Raw genomic sequence first — 16,343 nt, 5'->3', positions numbered from 1 at the left:
TTAAATTAAGCAAACTCACCAGAATCCTACTCTCTACCAATTTAAATATCTGGAGGTGGGGCCTGGGCCAAGGAGGCCAGTGTAGCTGAAATGGATTAAGCTAGAAAGAGGGTATCAGAGATAAAGACATGAAAGGAAGAGGAATTCAAACTGTATAGGTCATGGTGAACCATTGTAAGGGCTTCATTTTTCTCTCAGTAAAAATATAAAGATATTGTTATATATTTTTTGAGTGGGGGGAGACACAAGATCTAAACTATGATGTACTAGGATCATTTTATCTGTTGTGTTACGAATAGACTTAAAGAGGGCAAGGAGAGCAGAGCATTCCAATAGAGGTCATTACAATAATGACAAACAATGGGTAGTAATAAGTTGTTAAATCTGGATATTATTTTAAAGTAGAGCAAAGAGATTTGACTAACTAACTGGATATGAAGTGTGAGCTTTAAAAAGGAATAGTCAGAGATGATTCCAAGATTTTTGGCCTCAGCAATTGAAAGGGAAGACTATAGGGGAGCGGGTCTGAGGAGAAAATTAGCAGTTTCACTTTGGATATGTTAGGTTTAAGATGCCAAATGCATATCCAAATAAGAGATGTTCAGTAGGCAGTAGAAAGAGAAAAAGAAAACAGGAGTGTAGAGAACTGTAATGAAGAAAGAGTTTTCAGTAAAAGAGAGTAATTAAACATCAGTTTCATATGGTTTATCAAGTTGAAAAATATATCACAGTCTTTGGACATTTAAGTTGATGGCTAGGCTAAAAGGTCAATAATGGACTAATAGGTTTGGGAAACCTAAACCTATTCGGCCATTATTGAATCTTTTATCATCTTCCAAATTATGTATTACATTATTCTCCTTAAAATTATTCTCAAAGAAGTATGGTATAGTAGAGTCATAGACCTGCCTTGGATTTTAGAGCCAATTGACTAGCACTACCTTTTAATTATTACATTTTAATAATTTAATATAGCTGAAACAAAATGTGTCAGTTTAGGTATTCTGGGAAGCAGGGCTCCAGAACAGAATTAGAATTGAAAAATATGGAATGCTAATGTCTATGACAGAGCAAAGAAATATGTTATGAAACAAATTCTTAGCCAACTTCCATTTTTATGTCTCATTGGACAGAATGGTTTCCCATGGTTGCACTCAGCAGCAAATGAAGTTAGGATATTTAGTTTCATAGATGGGCACACTACTGCCCATTAAAATCAGATTTTGCCTGCCTCATTAGCTCTGTGGCCTTGACCAAATTACTACTATCTCTCTGGCTCAGTAATATGTGTTCAACTTAACTCCTAAAGTTTTGGTGGAAGCCAAATGACATAATATGTGTGACTATCCTTTGCAAACCAAAAATACTGCACAAATATAAGGGATTGGGGTTCATAATAATAATTCTTTTTGTGAAATGAAAGACTTTATCTTGACCAGTTCAAGTGCACAGTTAATTGGGTAGGATCCTTTCCCTGATTTCAACTATCACCTACCTCAATGTACATCTTCCACTATACTATATGGACTCAGCATTGAGAGTCCCATGTTACAGAATTAAGAAGCTAGAGGTCATAATACATCATATAGACGAGCACATTTCCTGATGGTGTCGCTTTCAGAAAAGAATAAAACTGAAAAAATAGATACAATAAAAATGATGTCTAGTGAAACCATTTTACTATTTTACTTCCTCATGAGAAGTTGGAAGCAAAGCAATGTTACTGAAATATCAGTAAAACTACCACCTTTTCAGTTCAACATTTATTTAGGGCTTAGGAAATGCCAAATCCTGATCTAAACACAGGGTTGTATAAAGAGTTGGGTAAGACAGTTTCTTTCTCAGAGCCACACTGTTGCAGCACCCCTGTGGCACCATTCTCATTGTGGTCTATATGAACAATGCCCCCTAGAGGCTTTGTAGTGTATAGCCCAAAATACTACACACAGGGACCTTGAAAACAGAAATTCTGAGAAAAATATAAATATGTACATATACAACATGAGAAAAACCTTGAATGACCACCAATAACCAGTGAAAAAGAATTGATTTTACATTCTTCATATTGGTAAAAATTATAAAATCCAAAAATATCAAGGATTGGCTAAGATATGAAGAAATGGGTCCTTATCCTTATTTAGAAGCAGAAGTTGGTAAACTGCTATAGAGAGTTCATTTCAAATATCTAGTAAAATTGCTCCTTTCAATGTGGTCCAGTAACTTGAGATACATAACTTGAGATATATAACCTTGAGAAACTAATGCAAGTGCTTATTGTATTGGTGTTATAATCAAGGATAAGTTATTGATATTAGGTGACAAGGGAACCCAGAGGCAGAAAGCAGTTAATAGCCTCAAAGATTCTGTGAAGTCTAGTAGTAAGGGAATCATTGAGGGATGGTCGAAAACCTACCATCTGATCATTTCACTACACCAGCTACTATAATCCAAACTACCATCAGCTTGAACTTAGATCAATGGAATAACCTCCCAATAGATACCTTGCTTCCATTCCTGTGTTCTACCATCTCTACTACCAATAGCAACAGCAGTGATCCTTTGAAGACATAAAATAATTCTCCAGTCTCCCAACTGTTCTAAATATTCCTACAACAAACTTAAAATAAAAAGTAATACCCTGGTCTTTAGCTCAGTGGTTTGGTTAGAGTGTTGGCCCATGGGCCAAAGGGTCTCAAGTTTGATTCCTGATCAAGGACACACACCTGTGTTGCAGGTTTGATCCCAAGCCCCAGTTGGGGCATGTTGGGGAGGCAACTAATTGATGTCTCTCTCTCACATTGATCTCTGTCCTCCCCCAATCCTTTACCCTCCCTTCCACTCTCTCTAATAATCAATGGGGGGAAAAATATCCTCAGGTGAGACTAAAAAAAAAAAAGTTATACTGGTTACCTTCCCATCCTCATCCCTCATACTGTCTTCCTAAATCATCCTGTGCCAACCAGTCTGGTCTCCTTGCTTTTCCTGTGATACCCATAAGCTTCTTAAATTTGTTTTTCTCCCAGAAAAATCACAAATATCACCGTGCCAAAAAAGACTTGTCTGCTCACCCTATATAAAATAGAACTCTATCTCTCTTTATTCACTTCTCCTGCTTTATTTTTTCTTATAATATGACAAGAATGGAAAAAAAAATATACGTATGTACGTGATAGTATCTTGTCGGATTGTCCCATAGAATAAATGCTCTCTGAAGACTGGGGATTTATTTATTTATATGCATTCTTTATGTCATTTAATCATTGTATCACAGATAACTAAATCAGTGCCTATTCCATAGTCAAGCTTAAATAATAATTAGTAAATAAATTAATAACTAATAAATAGTGATTAATTTAATGAAGAGCACATAAACCAAATTGAACCAAAGAGACTTGATTCTTTTATTATAATTAAGAAAATTCTCTTTAAAAGTTGCTAGATAAAAAGATAAGAGCCTAGATAGAGCAAATAATACTAATCTATAATAATAAAAGTATAATATGCTAATTAGACCAGACATCTTTCTGTATGTCCTTCCAGACTACCTTCTGGACGAAGCCAGGACTGCGAGGGAAGCCCAGGTCCCGAATGCTGGAGGGAAGCTGGTGCCAGCAGGTGGGGGGAAGAAGGCCTACTCTTGCACGAATTTTGTGCATCAGGCCTCTAGTAATAACAATAATAATAATAATCCTATCTGATAAAAGAGAAACATGGTAACTGGCGTACAACCCCTACCCTTCCCATTGGCTAATCAGGACGATGTGCAAATTAACTGCCAGGCAAGATGGCGGCCGGCAGCCAGGCAGCTTGAAACTAACATGAGTCTTGCTTGCTTCAGTGATGGAGGACTCCAACGTTCCCCGCCTACCTTGCTGGCCTCTGAGCCTGCAGTTTAAGAAACATTGTAACAAATATAGAAGCTAAACAAAACCCCAGAAACCTGCTTTCAGCGAGCCTGGGATCTCAGAGCTGGAGTTATACATTGTTTCGATTATAGAACCAAAACAAACCAGATACCTGCTTTCAGCAGCAGAGGCCTCAGAGCTGGAGCCAGAGCTAAAGCTGGCCCAGAATAAAAAAAATAAATAGAAAAAAAGGAGCAGTTGGGAGCTTCAGTCGGCCTGAAAACAGCCCTCAGCCCCTCAACCAGACTGGCGAGGCACCCCAGTGGGGACCCCCACCCTGAAGGGCGTGTGACCAGCTGCAAACAGCCATCATCCCCTCACCGAGGCTGGCCAGGCACCCCAGTGGGGACCCCCACCCTGATCCAGGATACCCTTCAGGGCAAGCCAGCCAGCCCCACCCATGCACCAGGCCTCTATCCTATATAGTAAAAGGGTAATATGCCTCCCAGCACCGGGATCAGCGGAGCCGTGAGGCCTCCCGGCACTGGGATCAGTGTGACAGGGGGCAGCGCCCAAGCCCCCTGATCACCTCCGGCTCTGTGTGTGACAGGGGGTGGGGCCACAACCTCCCTATCCGCCCTGCTCTGTTCGTGACAGGGGAAGGCGCCCCAACCCCCTGATCAGCCCTGCTCTGTGCCTGATGGGGGGAGCTCCCCAACCTCTGATCGCCCTGCAGCTCTGTGTGTGACAGGGTGCAGTGCCTCAACCCCCTGATCAGCCCTGCTCTGTGTGTGACAGGGTGCAGCGCCCCAAACCCCCTCCCCCCCACGGGCCCTGCTCTGTGTGTGACAGGGTAGAGCCATAACCTCCCCATCAGCCCTGCCCTGAGTGTGAGAGTGGCGGCGCCCCAACCATCTGATCGGCCCTGCTCTGTGGGTGATAGAGGGTGGCACCCCAACCCCCTGATCCTCCCTGCCCTGAGTGTGACAGGGGGCGGTGCCCCAACTCCCCTATCAGCCCTACTCTGTGAGTGACAGGGGGGAGCTCCTCAACCCCCTGATCGGCCCTGCTCTGTGCATGACAGGGTACGGAGCCCCAACCCCCCTGATGGGCCCTGCTCTGTGCGTCACAGGGGTTGGCGCCACAACCTCCCCATCTACCCTGCCTTGAGTGTGACAGGGGGTGGTGCCCCAACCCCCCAATCGGCCCTACCCTGGGCATGACTGAGCGGAAGGCGCCCCAACTCCCCAATCGGCCCTGCTCTGAGCCCGACCAGGGGCTGCACCTAGGGATTGGGCCTGCCCTCTGCCACCCGGGAGCAGGCCTAAGCCAGCAGGTCGTTATCTCCCAAGGGGTCCCAGACTGCGAGAGGGCACAGGCCGGGCTGAGGGACCCTCTTTCCCCCCCGAGTGCACAAAATTTTGTGCACCGGGCCTCTAGTAATAATAATAATAAAGCCATTTCTGAGGAAAGCAGAAATGCAGGATGAGGACGAACAGAACCAGATAACAATTCAAGCCCTCGGTCCAGCCATGCTTAGAGCTAGCTGTGACTCCAGACTTTTCAGTTATGGGCACCAACAAATTTCTTGTTTTCTTAATTCACTTTAACTTCAATTTCTGAAATTTGCTTCTGAAAGAGTCCTGACTAATATAATTATCAATCTCTTCATATACAAAAAGGTAAACTGAGATCTGGAAAAATGAAGAGTTTTGATCAAACTCACAAAATTAATGACAGAGCTAAGATTTAAGTTGGATCTTCTGAGTCCAAATCCTATTTTGTTTTTTCACTCTATTGCTTAGTTGGCTGCACACATTGATTCAAACCCTCCCATGGTCACAGGTTGTTGTACATTTACAAAGCAGCCTAGTATTAGGGCCAGGAATCCTAGGAAATTAAGTAGGTTAAGATGAAGTCCCCTGTGTTATTTAATCTTTTTAAATTTAAACTGCTACTTCACTGTGCAGGAGCCTACTCAGGGAAAAACAAAAAAACAAAAAACAAGGAAAAATACCCACAAAAACATAATTCCTCTAAAGAAAATATTAGGGTTAATCCTCTCAGTCAAACTTAAGCTATAGATTTGCTAGAAAAGGAAAATTCCTTTTATAAAGACTTGTTTTTCTCAAAAACTTGTAACATTCATGATTTTTTCTCTTGCTTATTGCACATCATAAATCTTTTAATTCCCTGCATCCTGATGAATGTAACCCAAGCATTGTTTCTGTTCACTAGTGCGGACGTGACAACCCTCACAGGCTCAGTCTCAGGATTATCAGAATTATAAGGAAATGTCTAGCACAGTACCTGGCACTAAGTGGGTATTTGAAAATTTCTGTTTAAATATGAACACCAATGTGTCTTGTCTATGGTGTCACAAAAGTTTGTAGGGAGTTATTTTTAGCTTTTACAGTTTTCCAGGTCTTAGACAATCACCTCAATTGGATTTCATGTTTTTAATATTTACTAGAAGATGATTAAAATAAAGCAGTTTCCACATGATATTTTTATTTTTCTGGAGAAACATAAAATTTGTGATAGACTTTATGTTTTAATCCTTGTATTTACTGCTTTCTTACTGAGTTTTTAAGACATTGTCAAAAAATCAATTTAATCCAATTTTTATAAGCAATTTAGTTTATGGCTTATATTAATCTAATACAGTAGGAACAATGGAAGTAAAGCCTAAATCTGTAAGAACCAGTTACTTGGTTGTTGGGACAAAATAACCTTAAAGAATGATGTTAATTTTTTTTAATTAAGAGATAAAACTGTTTATTAAATATGTAATTTATATGAAAATGGCATTTTTTTAACTCTTGAAGGAGCTTATTTATTCATGCATTTTCTTTCTTTTTTTTTTTTAAATATATTTTATTGATTCTTTTACAGAGAGGAAGGGAGAGAGATAGAGAGTTAGAAACATCGATGAGAGAGAAACATTGATCAGCTGCCTCCTGCACATCTCCTACTGGGGATATGCCCGCAACCCAGGTACATGCCCTTGACCGGAATCAAACCTGGGACCTTTCAGTCCACAGGCTGACGCTCTATCCACTGAGCCAAACCGGTTTCGGCTATTCATGCATTTTCAACAGCGTTTGTGGAAACTATTTTATTATTAATAGCTTTTTAAATTCTCTCTATAAAAAAAGTAAATTAAAAGCAAGCATTATGCAGAAAATTTGAAAGTATTGAATTAGTTTACATTCTATATTTAAATATTATAGTACACATATTTACCTATTAAAGCATTGTTTTTTATACCAATCAGCCTTTTATTCAAACAAAATTATTAATTATCATAACAAACTATATATAGTGTGCTCTGAACACTAACCTAATACTAGCAACATTATTTTTGAAATTGACACAGTCATCATGATGAGACATGGTTTGAACTTGCAAGTAGCTTATAGGGTAGTATTTTCAGTTAAAAAACTGCCCTACCTGAAAAATCCCCCAGATTGGGGTAAATCCTAACAGAATACCACTCTCACATGTTTTTTTTTCTTCATGATTTGCTCTTAATTTCCTCTCAAATAAACCATCTCAAATTTAAAACTCAAGACTTTGTTTATTCCAAGAGCTCCAGGCTTGATATACAGCTACTTATTCAACATCTCCATTAGGATGTCTAAATAAGAATCTCAAACTAGACAAGGGCAAAACAAATTCTTGATACCAAAGAAAACGAAACAAAACCGGATAAGGTCCTTCTCTTCTCAGTTTAACTGTGACTCTGTTTCCTCAGTGCTCTGGGCCAAAGTCTTTGACAATAACCTTGACTACCTTTTTACTCTCAAACACTAAATCCAGCTCATTATAAAATTCTTTCAGCTATAGTTCAACAGTTATCGCAAACCGAAACACTTCTCATCTCCTTACTCCAAGTCACACAGTCTCTCATTTGATCATTGATATTTCATTGGGCCTTCCCATTGGGTTTCAATCTTTGTCCATTCATCAACTAATTGCCAGAGAGCAGCCTGATTATCTTAAAGCCCATTTTCTATCATGTCACCTTCTACTCAAAATCATCTAAGCCTTTTATATTTTACTCAGAATAAAATTCAAATCTCATACCTTGATCCATTGCCTATAAGGCCCTATATATTATACAATACTTGGTTAAATATCTAATATGATCTCCTCTCCCGGCTCATTCTTTGCCAACCACAATGATCTCCATGCTATTCCTCAGACACAAAAAGCATACTCCCAACTCAGGACATTTGCATTTGCCTTATCATCTGACTAGAGAGCTCTTCTCCCAGATATTCACATGGTTTATTCCCTAATTGCACTCAGGTTTTGCTCTGTCTCTTTACCAAAAAGCCTTCTTGACCAACCTAAATTAAATAACATAACCCAGCCCCTCATCACTCTCTAACATCTTACCTGCTTTGTGTTCATAATTCTTATTACAACATACATATTATATACTTATTTGTTTATGTGCTTATCTTTCATGTCCCCAAAAGAATGTAAGCTTCATAACAGTGAGAATTCTTCTGTTTTGCTCACTGCTATATTCAGGTTTTTACAATTGTGCTGGCCCCAACCAGACATTCAATAAATTCTTGATTATTTGGTAATTAACTTTTCTTCTTTTCCTATAATACTCTCATATAGTTTGTTTCACAGATTCCTAATAAAGAACTGTAATAATTATATATCTCTAATTTCCCCATATTCTTTGTATAAGATGAAGTATTACATTTCTGTTTTAAGATACTCGTCATGAGGTGTCACGGGTGTAGCATAAAAGATGGAATGCCCTGCTTTGTTGCATCTTTTCAGAATCCCAGGAGGAGCTGACCCCCAGGAAGAGAGCTCATGGAAGTGAAAATGGAGAAGAGAAAGACAGTCTTTTTTGTTTGCTCAAAATTCTCTTCCACCTAGTACTGAATGAGATCCCAGAGGTCAAGTGGTGCAATTTAGACTAGACTGAATCATTTTTCCAGCACCTTACACAAGTGGTCATCCCTACTACCCACAAAGGCAAGAAACTCACTGAAAGGCAGGGCTGCAGATATCCTACATTAGAAACACCTCCCAGGGAAGCTTCCCCCTCTGGAGTACCATTCAGCATATGATGAGGTGATATTCCATTTATCACTAGAGAATGTTTTCTCTTAAGTCCCCAAAGAACTACTTTCCAGAGTCTCTGTCAGTCTTGTTCCTAACCAAGTGTAAAAACTCATAATTTCTGAAGCGCAACATCAAGCCCTGCTCTCTCCACCCAGTCTCAAGGCCTTGGGGCAATGTTGTCAGGCGTTCTGTAACCATGACTCAACTCACAGATCACAGCAAAGAGACACTGGTATCTGAGAACCTCCCAGGAGAGACTCTTTTGTCATGAACAACTTATACCAGGGCGAGATTATGTGAGAGGCCTCTCAGTGCTGATGAAGATGAATAGTAATGCCAGTTACAGTTCCAAGAATGTGGAGCCACTACTTTGACATGAGCTTTCTTGACTCTCTAACCAGTTCTGGAATTCCCAATGAGACTAAAGAGCTTCATGCTTAAGTTCTCTTCCACTTACCACCTCTGTGACCCTGGTGAGGTCATTAATCCTCTCTAAGCCTCAATTTTCTCAGCTTTAATTAAGAACTATACCAAATTTATTGCGTTGTTATTAGTATTAAATAAATAATTATACTTCTTGGACATAAGAGTCATTCAGTAAACATTACCTACTATTGTTCTTTTCTTGATAATGACATGGAAAAATAGAATATATGTTTATCTTCCAGTATTCTTTGCTATTGATTCAGTGAGAGTTCTCACTTAGAAGTAACTAAAAGGTAAGTCTTCTCAGAATTAGTAAAAATTTTTGAATTATTAACCATTCAAATTGACTTTATTTTAAATATGTTTTGTATTGATTTTAGAGAGAATGGAAGGGAGATGGAGAGAGATAGAAACATTGATGTGAGAGAGAAGCACTCCAACTGGTAATCGAACCCACGAACTGGGTGTGTGCCCTGAATGGGAATTGAACCTGTAACCTTCTGGTACACAAGGTAACACTTGACCGACTGAGCCACTTTGGCCAGGGCTCAAATAGAATTTTATTAAATATTTTTCAAATATATTATTCTAGTGAAAGGTAATCAGGCACTTGAAGACATTTCACATAGCAAATAATATTGTCATAATCAAATAAAACATTTTTATTCAAATTATCTAGATAATTTGATAACTTCAATTTATTTTCTTTTTATTTTTTAGAGTTGAGTCAGTGGAGTAAGTTGAAATTAGTGTTTGGTATAAAGTTAGGATAGATTTAGCATCAAGATCATTAAGTAGTCACTTGCAAATAGAATTCACCACTGCGTTATTCAGTGAGTGCATGTATATAATGAATATTTTCTAAAAGAGCTACTTGCTAACTATAATTGCCACCACCACACTTCCTCAGTAAATGGCACTATTATATTTCAATGAAGCTACCAGCATTCCACACATGAAGGTCAACAGAGTATTTCAAAGAACGGAACATATTCCCACTAGTGAACGACTGTTGTAGTCTACGACATAACATATAATCAATACTTTTCTAAATGCTATGAGCAAAATGTGTCGAGAACATTCTACTTTTAGTATTCCACCTGATTTGCTTTGTGTAAAGTCTGTAGGGAGGTGTTAGAACACATTTAAAATTAATTCATACCAAACGGGATTTCTGCAAACTGTTCCCAACACAGAACATAATCACTAAATGAAACTTCTACTAATTATGTAATTAATGTTTATGACTTCAAATGTAATAAAAACTTTGGTTAAGGCCAGGGGTGGGAGGACTAGGTGGAAGTGGGCAAAGAGGGTTGAGGGTGGAGGAATGGAGTACCTTTGCAATAGTGTCAACAATAAAAGAAAGATATAACCCTAAACAAATTCTATCACATATAGGTAATTCTATCTCTTGGCCTAAGCTTGAACCTAACCACAACACTGACTCTAACTTTAATGTTAATCTGTAAACTAATCTCAATTCTAAAACTAATTTCAAGTGTAACCTCAACCGAAACCCTTTTTTAAAACAAAAGGTAACCCTAACTCTAAATCTTAAACGCAAACATAACCCTAACCCGATTATATTTTAAGAAGATACTAGCAAACTACAACACAACATTCAGCATAATAGTCCTTGGTAAATGCAACTTCAATATCCTAAATTTAGTGAAACACTAAATTTAATACTAGTTGGGTTTTTTTAGTGGAAAAATATCACAGAGAGGAATTTAACACAAGAATCTCAAACACTCATATTTTCTAAGAAATATCATGATAATAGTTCATGCAGATAACTTAGTACATGAATTATTGTGTAAGTTCCATGAATTGACAAACAGGGCAAAACATCCTGAAATGCCTTTTTAAAATAATAGATTTTCATTACATTCATTTTTTATAGTATTATCACTGCTTACTGTTTATAGTAACCTTGGGTTCTCAGATATAATGAGATTGATTTTTTGGACAAATGGGTTGGTCTTGTCAATGTGATAAAAAGAATAATAAAATTAAAAAGTCTTTCTCAGTTCCAGGGCATAACCATTTAAATTGTGTTTTTAGATTTGATGCTCAATCTTCTGGGGGACCCTGAGACTTATTCAGGGTTTTTCTGAAGTCAAAAATTTTTATAATACTGCTCAGATGTTATGTGCTTTTCTACCAATAGTAAGTACAAAGGTACCTGGTGGCTGGAACTTCTGGTATCTAAACATAAATCAAGACTTTGACACCAAATTGTATTTGTAGTCACTGTATTCTTCTCTGCCACATCAGTTTCTTGTTTCTTTTTTTCATTTCCATGGCTGAAAATATTTTTAGTTAGTTATCATATTTTCAAAATGTACTGCTTTATACATTTTTAAATTTTCAGTATATTTTATTTAATAGCTATTTTTCATCACCATTTATCTCCCCTATACCCTTCTGTACTTCCATGCACCCTCCTCCCCCGACAATCACCACAATCTGCCACATTAGTTTCATTCATTCATCAAAGCATGTCCTTCTAGAAAGCACTAAAAATATTGATTTTATCAACTCTTAGCCCTTGCCTACATGCCTTATTAATTATAACAAATGAGAAGTATGCATAACACACTTCTGAAGTATGATAGCTGTCTCAAGGAAAGCACTAGTATGATTACAGTATTTGGGTTGCAAACTGAACCACCTGCTTTTTTCATGGAACACCATTTTAACTTGAAAGAATGATTGAAAGGCAAACTATGGTTATTCAAATTTGGGTGTTAGGTAAACATTTTTTTAAATAAGTAAAGTGAGGTTATCACTTCAAGGAAAACAACTGAGTATTTGTTGCCAATAATGTGTACTTTAAAAGAAAACTGTATATTCATTTGTGATTTGGAAAATGTGTCTGTCACCATGAGCTTGACAGCTTCCAACTTAAAGACTTTTTTGATGAGGTTGGTGCTATTAGCAAAGGTGATTTGTTAATATTGTGGAATGAAATGTGCCATCTGTTTGGAAGATCTGCATGACTTAGTGAACTGATGAAAGACCAATGCAGACCCAGTCAGGAGTTGGAGCATCATCCCATACACCAAAAACGTTGAGGTTTGATTCCCTGTCAGAGCACATACCTCGGTTTTTGTCTGGTCAGGGCATGTATAGGAGGGAACAAATTGATATTTTTCTCTCACATCAATGTCTCTCTCTCTCTCTCTCTCTCTCTCTCTCTCTCTCTCTCTCTCTCTTTAAAATTAAAAAATATATATTTTTGGGTGAGGATTAAAAAACACCACTGCATAATGTTACAAAATCATGCATGGGTAAAATGTACATTCAGAATGCAAAATATTCCATTTATATATTAAAAACATATTCTGAATATGCTCTTATCTATTCATCCATCTATGGACATTAAGATAATTTCTGTATCTTCCCTATGATGAATACTGTTACAATAAACATGGTAGTGTGGCTATTTCTTTGAGATCCTGATTTTAATTTCTTGAGTAAATACCCAAAAGTAGGATTGCTGAATCGTATGGTAGTGCCATTTTAAATATTTTGATTCATCTCTATAGTATTTCCCATAATAACTTTGCCAATTTACATTTCCACCAACAGTGTCTAAGGATGCACTTTCCTCCACATCCTCATTAGCAACTGTTATATTTTTTGTTTGTTTATATAATAGCCTTTCTAACATCTGTTAGGCGGCATCTCATTGTGATTTTTATTTGCTTCCCTAATGATTGGTAATGTTGAACACCTATTAATATACCTGTTGGCTATTTGTATGTCTACTTTAGAAAAATTTCTATACAGATCTTTGCTCATTTTTTAATTTGGTTATCGGTTGTTGCTTTTTGTTTTTTATTGTTTTGCTTTGAGTTGTAGGAGTTCCTTATATATATTGGATATTAACTGCTTATCAGATATATGGTTTACATGTTTTCTGCCCTTCTGTGTGTTACCTTTTCATTTTGTTGATTGTATCTTTGTTGAACCATCCTTGCATCCCACAGATAAATCCCATTCGGTCATGGTGATGATCATTTTAATGTGCTGTTGAATTCAGTTTGCTACTATTTTGTTAATTATGTTTTTGTATATATGTTTATTCCACTTTTGTGACTTTTTTAAGGTGGTGATTATATTCTCATTCCACCCAGATAGAAAAAAATCGAGTAATAACTTTAGTCTTCTCATAAAACTTATAAAAATATAAATATCAGCTTTATGTTATAAAGCTTGTTGAGAAAGTGCCCAATAGGGGATATTTTAAGCCCCAAAACACCTTCTACTCTTACCCCCATGAAATTGATACGTGTAACTAGTCATAGGTAGTGGAGTTAGCAATGGTAGGAGTTCTCTTCAAAGGCAAGGCTTATCCCAGATGCTTACCCATTGGAGGATGCTGGAGCAAAGAAAAGAATTCCTGCAACCTGAGCCTTGACCAGGACACAGAAAAGAAAAGACTAGATTAAAAGTGGGCAATGACCTCTTTTCCAAACTCACCAATCAGATAAGTCACCCTTGCTCTTATGGGTTGGAATGAGTGAGGGAAATTAAAAGATGGTAGACTCCCTGCCCCTGCTTCAAAAATTGTAGTTGTTTTGTTTTATATGGGCTCCTTTAGAAAAGCAAGACAATAAAAATAAGGATGCTTACCCTAATATCTTCCAGTGTTTGTCCATGGACAGATCATTTTTTTATTGCTATAACCAGAATATGCCCTTAATTTAATGTTCTGTTTACCTCATTAAACATTTATTGTATTAAAATGTTTCATGATTCTGTCTAGACTCTATAATTATTATTTTAACACCTAATATTAATCCATTAAGTAGATGAAACATATTTTACTTAACTATTTCCTTACAATTATATATTTGTTTCCCATTTTCAATTTGATAATGATCTTGCATATATATAGCCCTTTTCCTTTTTTCAAATGTTCTTTGATACATTTTTATGAATGAGACTACTGGATATTTTACAGCATTTTACATGTTACCAAACTGCTATCCAAAAGATGATGAGCAACTACACTGCCACAATTGAGTTTGCAATCACTAATATTATCAGTTCCAGTATTATAGCCTATGGGTTTATCTTTGTCTTGTTAAGTTAATCAGTGTATATTTTCCTATGTAAAATTGCACATATTTTATTCATAATTAGTTTCATCTGCCAAAAATGGTGCCAATGTGTCCCTCTGGAATATATGTATTTTCTAGGAATCTGACTCTTTTGCAATGCAGAAACTTAAGAATCAATAAATTATACTTTCCTTCAAAATGTTGAGCTTTAACTTAATAGTGCGGTCATTGAGTAGCTGATATATAATGAAAGTGATAGTCCACACGGTAAGAGATAGAGAGCTTAGTAAGAGAGGGAAGACACACCGGGCACCCATAGTAACTGTGTCCAGTACTCTCAGTGCAAACACATTTGTGTGTGTGTGGTTTTTTTTTTTAATTTATTGATTTCAGAGAGGAAGAGAGAGGGAGAGACAGATAGAAACATCAATGATGAGAGAGAATATTGATCGGCTGCCTCCTGCACGCTCCCTACTGGGGATTGAGCCCACAACCTGGACGCATGCCCTTGGCCAGAATTGAACTGGGACCCTTTAGTCCGCAGGCCGATGCTCTATCCATGAGCCAAACCAGCTAGGGCCAAACACATTTATTTTGTTCTTATACTTTTCCAGGGGTCAAGATACTACTCATCAGTGACTATAACTTATTTCTGGATGCAAGAAACTCTGAAATACTCTTAAAAAGTTACTCTTTTGAAATCAAAATCCTAGCAAGTTACTTATTAATATCAACAAACTTATTCTAAGCTTTATTTGGAGAGACAAAAAGAAAACCCCAACAAACAGAATAGACTTCACAATATTGAAGGTGGACTAAATTGGAGGTCTAATACAAAGTTACAATTATCAATATAGTGTAGTATTGGTGAAATAATAGAAAATAAATCAACGAAACAGAAGAGAGATCATAAATAGGGCTTCTATAAATATAGTCAACTAAACTTAAAATGGATCATTAACCTAAATGTAAAATACAAAACTGTAAAACTCCTAGAAGATACCATATGAGAAAGCATAGGTATGATTGGGTATGGGGACTCCTATCTATATCCAACCTCAAGGACAAGATCCATAAAAGAAAATTTGACAATCTTTATTAAAATTAAATATTTCTGCTCTGTGAAGGACAATGTCAGGAAAATTAGAAAAAAAGGCCGTAGATAGGGAAAAAATATTTTCAAAAGATACAACTGACAAAAGATTGTTATCCAAAATATACCAAAAAAAAACACACAAAACAAAACACAAAAAAACCTTAAAACTTTGCAATAATAAAAATAGCATAGCAATAAAAATAATTAGGCAAAAACATTAATAGACATTTTATCAAAGAAGATAGGTCAATGACAAACTAACATGTGAAAAGTTGTTTTGCATTATGTCACCAGGGAAATTCAAATGAAAACAACAAAAAGATACCACTACGCACCTATTAGAATGGTCAAATTCTGGACCATTGACAGCACCAACTGCTGAGAATGATTAGGAACAACAGGATTCTCATACAATGCCGGTTGAAATGCAAAATCATACCATTACTTTGGATGACAGTTCGGTGGTTTCTTGGAAAACTAAAGATACTCTTACCACACAATCCAGAAGTCATACACTTTGGTATTCACCCAAAGTTGAAAACTTATGTCCACACAAAAACCTGCATGAGGATGTTTATAGCAACTTTATTCGATATTACCAAAAGTTGGCAACAACCAAGATATCCTTCAGTAGGTGAATGAATAAATAATCTGATATATTCAGAACATAAAATATTATTTAATACTAAAAAGAAATGATTATCAGGCCATGAAAAGACATTAAGGAAACTTAAATATATATCACTAGAGGCCCGGTGCACAAAAATTTGTGCACTGGCTGGGGGGTATCCCTCAGCCCCACTT

The sequence above is a fragment of the Myotis daubentonii genome, chromosome 3 (assembly GCF_963259705.1).
Source record: "Myotis daubentonii chromosome 3, mMyoDau2.1, whole genome shotgun sequence".
NCBI classification, from domain to species: domain Eukaryota; kingdom Metazoa; phylum Chordata; class Mammalia; order Chiroptera; family Vespertilionidae; genus Myotis; species Myotis daubentonii.
Note: the sequence above shows the minus strand (reverse complement) of the source record.